Here is a 6,777-nt window from a genome sequence, read left to right as displayed (position 1 = left end):
CCAAAAGTGCAAAATTGAAGAAATATAAAATGTAAATACAGAAAAAAATAAAAAACCAAAAAAAGAAAAATTTTCAAGAAATATTTAAATCGGAATCAAAGCCAAAAACAGGTATTTTCGATAAAACAGTTGAATTTTCAACAATACAGATAAATTTTCAACTGAAAAGAAAATGTCAACCAACTAAAATAGATTAATTTTCAACCAAACATTCGCATTTTTAATCAAAAGCATTGATTTTCTACCGAAAAAGAAGAATTTTCAAACGAAAAAGATGAATGTTGACAAAATTGTCGAATTCTGAAGAAAATAATTTAATTTTGAGCCAAGTAATACAATTTGGTATAATTATAAGCTTAATTTTGTTTCTTGAGTTGAAAAGTACATTAAATTTAGTTTCTCCAAGTTACGATTGAAACCTATCACAAGTTCCCGCCGCTAGAAAAGAATGTTTTAACTATTTTTTTTCACTTACTATTTACTCTCATATTTAACAAGATATGGAGCTTTAATAATTATGTTATGCATAAAACCGATTGTCATTTCGAAGAATATAAACCAAATCAATTTCCAACCAATTTTGTCTATTCCTGCCATGCAAAAACAGGCTGGAAAGACTCTTAGCGCCATCTGCGCCGCACGCTTCACTTAACCCACCGGCCAACTAACGCTAACGTACAGTCGTTGCAGGAGATTGTTTACATCTGCTACTTTAAAAAAATGTACGGTTTCGATGTGAATAATTAAGAATGTACTTCTTGTAAACTTTACCTGAAAATAAACAAATTTGTTTAAAAATTGATAAAATTGACGAATATAAACGCATGTTGTTAGTTACAGGTATCGATTATTGGAAGAGAAACTGCAATATAGATACATCCGAAAAAAAGTTCGGGCAATAACTATTTTTAAATAACAAAATTCCAATTTGTATATGAATTATGCGCAAGAAAATGATTATTTGCAATAAGAATAAAAGAGTAATTCCTAAACTAAATGGTTTCAATAAAACTGAAACCAATTGATTATCACACAAAGTTTTGAGGAATAAAATCAGCTACCTGATCATTGAGTAAAAACTGACGATGGAGTAAATATTGGCATTTTTTATATACCGCAAGCGGAAAAAGAGTCATAATTTATGATTTTAGGTGTTTCATGGAAATTTTGAAAGTTACAGAGGAAAGGGAGGAAAGTAAAAAAATGCATGTCGATTTTATAAATTATTGCAAACATTTGAAGTTTTCAGGTGATTTGTGTACATCCATAAAATGAAATTTTTCAAATTCAAGACTTTAAAATAAAACAACATTAAATATAAGGGAGTGGGACGATGGTCGTGGGGGATAAAGCGTAGGCTTTGGACCCACTTCTTCGGCTTGCGGGTTCGATTTCCGCCTCGCACTCTGGAAAAGTCTCGGTGGCCCATGCGGGGAACACTAGCCTAGTAAGGGAGTTGTTCATCTCCGGAGAGTCGTAGGACCGGTACCTCTAGAGAAAAGGTTTTTCTCTAAGTACTTAAGGCTGTTGCTATTGGTGGTTCAGAACCCACCTTAAACTGTAGGTCCCCCTTCCACCACCAAGTAAGTGTGTGGAGGGTGTGTAAAGGAATAGAGAAGAAGGTGTAAGAAAATTGTAAACCCTTAGGGGACACATTAGAAGCTTCCATTCCATTAAAACCAACTGTTTAACCTTCCATAATTTCACGTGATATCAACTGAAATTAAAAAAAAAAACTGAATATGTTTTGTAATTTATTGAAAAAAGTCCCTAGGGCTACTAGCCCTCTAAAGACCAAAAATATACTTGGCGATATTCTTAAAACTATGAACATGACACAGGAACTGGATACGTGTATTTAATAGTAAATTAATATTACCTACAAATGAGGAGAGAAAATATCGACTATATAATTTTCAAATCTATGCCCTTGTGGCTCGATACCGTCCACATCGATGCATAGATTGACTTGAAAATGTATACACGTGTAGATTACGCACTGAAGATTCTTCCTACGGCAACCTGAATGGCTAATTGATAGTAGCTTCGTTTAATAAATAATACAAAATAGAATTGACTGTATATATTTTGGTTACCCACACGCACACACATACACAGTGTGTGTGTGTGTGTGTGAGTGTGTGTATGTGTGTGTGTGCGTGTGTGTGTGTGTTCATTTGATTTTTTTCAGCTTTCGTTTATTTTTTTCGCATTTAGAGTTTTCCTTGAGCTTTGTACAAATTTCACAAGTGATTTGGAATTTTCGGATTTTTTAAAAGTAAAAAATCTAACGTTTATGTGTATAATAAAAGCTCAGAAAAATTTGAAATCTATAATGTATCATTTTCTTTAATGACGCCAGACGTATACAGTAGTATTTTAATTTATATTTTTTAAATCAGTACAAGTAACCTTATTATTAAATAATAGCGAAAATAGAATATTTACAATAAATAAACAGATCCACTCTTCTGTATTTATGCTGTCGAGAAAATCTGGAATTTGCAAGATATTTAAATCAATTACTGTTTAAATCATCGACTGAAAAATATTTACTGGTTCGAAATTCAACTCAATAGTTTAAAGTATAACTACTTAGTTACAAGTTCATTTTTGTGGTTGATGATTCATTACTTCAGCTTAGAAACCTTTTTTTGAATTAACTATTTTGGTGAATTTTTTGTCGACAATTTTTGTTGACAAGAAATTTAAGTATTTCATGTTTGGTTGAAATTTTATTTTCTAAAGTTAAAAATTCAACTCTTTAGTCGAAAATGTGTGTATTTTGTTGTAGAATATTATTCTTCTCGACCACTAATTTATCTAGCTGAAAAGTAATTTCTTTGACTGGAAATTATTTCTTGAATTAAAAATTAATATTTTAACGGACACTTTAACTATTCCACTTTTGGTCCAAGCTTGATCGATTTTCTTAAAGAAATTATGTTGGTAGTATTATCAATTTTTTAACTGAAAATGTAGCTGTTTCATTTTTGCTACAAAAACTATTTCCTTTGGTTAAAAATTCGCCTATTTTTTTAAAGCCTTTATTTTTTTTATTGAATATTTACATTTTGGATGCGCTTTTCTTTCTTTATTGGCCAAAAAATCTGTCTTGAATAAAAATGAAACACTTTTGTTGAAAATGCCTCTTATTGGTTTTAAAACTGATATGTTTTTGTTTGGTTGTTTGGTGTATGACTTACGTAATTTGTGGATAAATTTCGAAATCGGAATTTTGTAGCATCTCTGAGATTGCCAATATTTATTCTGCCGTACAAACTAAAAAGATACATAAGTGACATTGCCGCTTAGGTCAACTTTTTTATTTCCAAGTTTAAAAGAATCACTCTAAGCGGCAATGTCACTGACGTATCTCTTTAGTTGGTACAGTATTAGCGAAGAGAGAAAAGGGAATCCATGCGTCTCGCTTCTGGCCCCCCCCGGGACCAGGATTTCCTGATGAGTACTTACTTATAAATTATTGCACACACTTTTTTTCAATTTTAGCATTTTTAAGCTTTAAATATATCAAAATAACGAGTTTATAACTTTTAGATTTTAGTCTCTAATTCAATGTGAAAATGGTCAGTTAGCTCTCGGTTTCAAATATGATTTTTTTAATTTGAAAATACAGAATATACATTCCATAAGTTGTGAAGCTGTTTCTAAGAAAAATGCAAAAGCTTATATTACTTTTTTCCGCCTGATGTAATAAAAATATTGAAAAATGGTAATTTTTCACTTGTTGCAGAAATACAACTTTTGCTTTATATTTGAAAATAAACTCACTTTTGCTAATATTAAATATAAATATTTATTCTGTTAAACATGCCCGGCTTGGTTTGAATAATTAAATTTTTCGTATTTATAAATGGACAAGCCAACCTCATTATCTGAAATTTATAAGCCTGAATATATAGAAAATCTAGCCGCTAAGACGACCACAAAATATGTAACAGATATTCTATCCTTAGGAAGTCGGTTTTCAATGCCTTATACCGAAAACAACAAAACACTTGTAGACTATATTTTAGATATTGAAAGTAGACAATTCAAAATTTTAGAAAAAGAATTAAATTCACTCAGAGCAAACTTGAGTTTTACACTAAAAATGGTTAGTTTACATTTCAATTGCTCACCGTGTCTCGTGAGATAAATATTTTTACGTTGCATAAATTTTGATAACACTTAGCTTACACCTTCTTTAAAATAACATGCATGCAAATTAAAGCAAATGATTTTTTCGTTATAAAAATGCATTTGCAGCCTTTCCGGTTATGACATTTCCTAGCGGCCATAAGCACAAAGCCCGTATCTGACGTTATTTCAATGAATCTTTCAATAAATATTTTAATTTCTCATGTCAACAATATTAGTTACTAGTAGCAAACAAAATTATTTCAAAGAGAGTGACGATTTTCCGGCAGAAGAGGAAGAAAAGTTTTTAACATACTTTCCTTACTTCGTTTTTCGATTTCGCAAGGCTGATGTAGAGATTTATTACTTTTACGTATATTTTCAGTTCCTTTTGCTGTTACAAAATTCAAATAAAAAGATTCTCCATCCAACGACGTCTTGTACATCAAGTTCACAGAACCACGGGTAGTGGTTTTCTATACCATTTCAGTAAGTTTTCCTTCTAAACAATTTACTTTCAAAGGAGGAGGGTCAATAAGGCCGGTTTTTTGGGCCATCTATAGATTGGCCTCAAACATGTTTTATTTTATTCATCTAACTAGGTCTCATAACCCCTTACTTGGATTTTTCCTGAAAGTGATCTGATTTAAAGATATAGTCATTTTTAAGTTCGTATTTTACATGGGTTTTCGCACTTTCATTAAAATCATGCTAAGTTTCACATTGTTAATATTGCTCACGCAAGATCATACTTGGCCAAAAACTGCGCACGTATATGCGTTACAACATATGTTAAAGCCATCATTTTTCTCGAGGTACTTAGCCTTCAAAATAGGGCTTATTTTTATACTTTATGAAAAACCGAGCGTATTATTTTAAGGTATTAATTTATTGTTATTTATTTATTATTTTAATGTTATTTTTCTTAAGAAACATTTACTGCCGGTCTGAGCCACTTTGACGCCCTTGGGCAAAGAGGAGTGAGATTAAAATCAACCAAAGTCAGTGGAATAGGAAACAAAACGCTATCGTTCATGTGCGACTGCCGCTTCGCTACGTTCAACTATTTTCCCCCTCCACATGGTATTCGCGTTTGTTGCCGATGCTTTTAGCTATATTTTCCTTCATTCTTCTTCCACGTTTCGACCTGTTAAAGAGTTCTTATCCACTGTATGTGATATTACTGCGTACATACATCTGTTCCAGATTATTTTATTGTAGTTTTATTTTATCAGTATCGACTAGTTTCATAGCGATTGTAAGTCTTTTGCACAGGTACTTCATAGGCATGAAAGGCTACACTTTTTTTTAATCCTTATTATTTAATAGTTCTGTACATCAGTCTCAGATTCTCTTTACTTTTTCAGGTGAAATAATTACTTGCGAATTAAGTTTTAATTACCACTTATTATGCCGAAAAAACTGTGTTCTTGTTGCGGCAAATTCTTAAAACCAAAGAGTCATCTATCAGTAGTTCAGGATGAACGGGCATTAAATGTTCTTAAAACTGCTTTCAATAGCTCCTTAACCATTCAGTCAAAGGTCTGCGATAGTTGTCGATGCTTTTCGATTAAAAAGCGTCGGATTACAGATGCAAAAGAGATGAGTTCTTCTGAAAATGATTTATCAAATGTTTTAGAACCAGGTAAGAGTCAGATTTATAAAAATTCAGAATCTTCCAGTGAAGATGGAACTTCAGATTCTGACTGTAGGAAAATCAAACTTCCAATAAGAAGATGTATGATTTCTCAATCCAGATGCATTGTATGTCATCATAAGAATAATCGTATCAGAATCAAACCTTTTGCTGCATTGAGGGTTTACGTCGATGCTGTGCTTCTCATTTGGTTGATAATGGTTTTCTTAAGAAAGAGGCTATTGCGTCTATACAAGCCACCTCTGATTTTACTCACATGAACGCGGAGTGCATTTCTAAGCTTTTGAATGATTTGCGTGAGGAGGCAAGAAAAACAGGGTTGAATTTTGATGATCCATCTGCGCTTGAGGATAATGATTATTATAGGCTCACCGGTTTGACGAAAAATCAATTTAGTGACGTTGCACAGTACTTGTCAATTGAAGTGCGTTCGACAAAAGGTTGTTCTGTGCGTTTGTGCCTTGCATTATTGTTGATCAAGTTGCGCACAGGTCTTTCCAATGCGATTTTATCAACTATTTTACGCATAGAAAAACGAAGAGTTGGCAGACGAATTACGGCAGCAAGGAAAGCTCTGACGTCCTCCTTTGTACCTCATCATCTTGGTATAGGTCACATATCACCCGAGTCAGTCATTAAGGACCATACTACATCAATGGCAAAAACGCTATTCGCAAATGGAGAAGATGTATGTATCCTTGTAGCTGATGGTACATACATGTTTATCCAAAAGAGTAGCAATTACTCTTTTCAAAGGCGGACTTATTTTATACATAAAGGAAGGAATCTGGTCAAGCCCATGATGCGAGTAACGACGACAGGATATATAGTGGATGTTTTCGGTCCGTATTTTGCTGATGGCAAGAACAACGACACTCGTATCTTTGAAAGTCTTTTAAAACAAGATTCAATAAAACTGCGTACATAGATGCCCTCAAACTCTGTTATCGTTGTCGATCGCGGTTTTCGGGACTGCCTGA

This window comes from Belonocnema kinseyi, chromosome 9 (assembly GCF_010883055.1).
Source record: "Belonocnema kinseyi isolate 2016_QV_RU_SX_M_011 chromosome 9, B_treatae_v1, whole genome shotgun sequence".
In the NCBI taxonomy this organism is placed as follows: domain Eukaryota; kingdom Metazoa; phylum Arthropoda; class Insecta; order Hymenoptera; family Cynipidae; genus Belonocnema; species Belonocnema kinseyi.
This window is presented reverse-complemented; position numbering follows the sequence as displayed.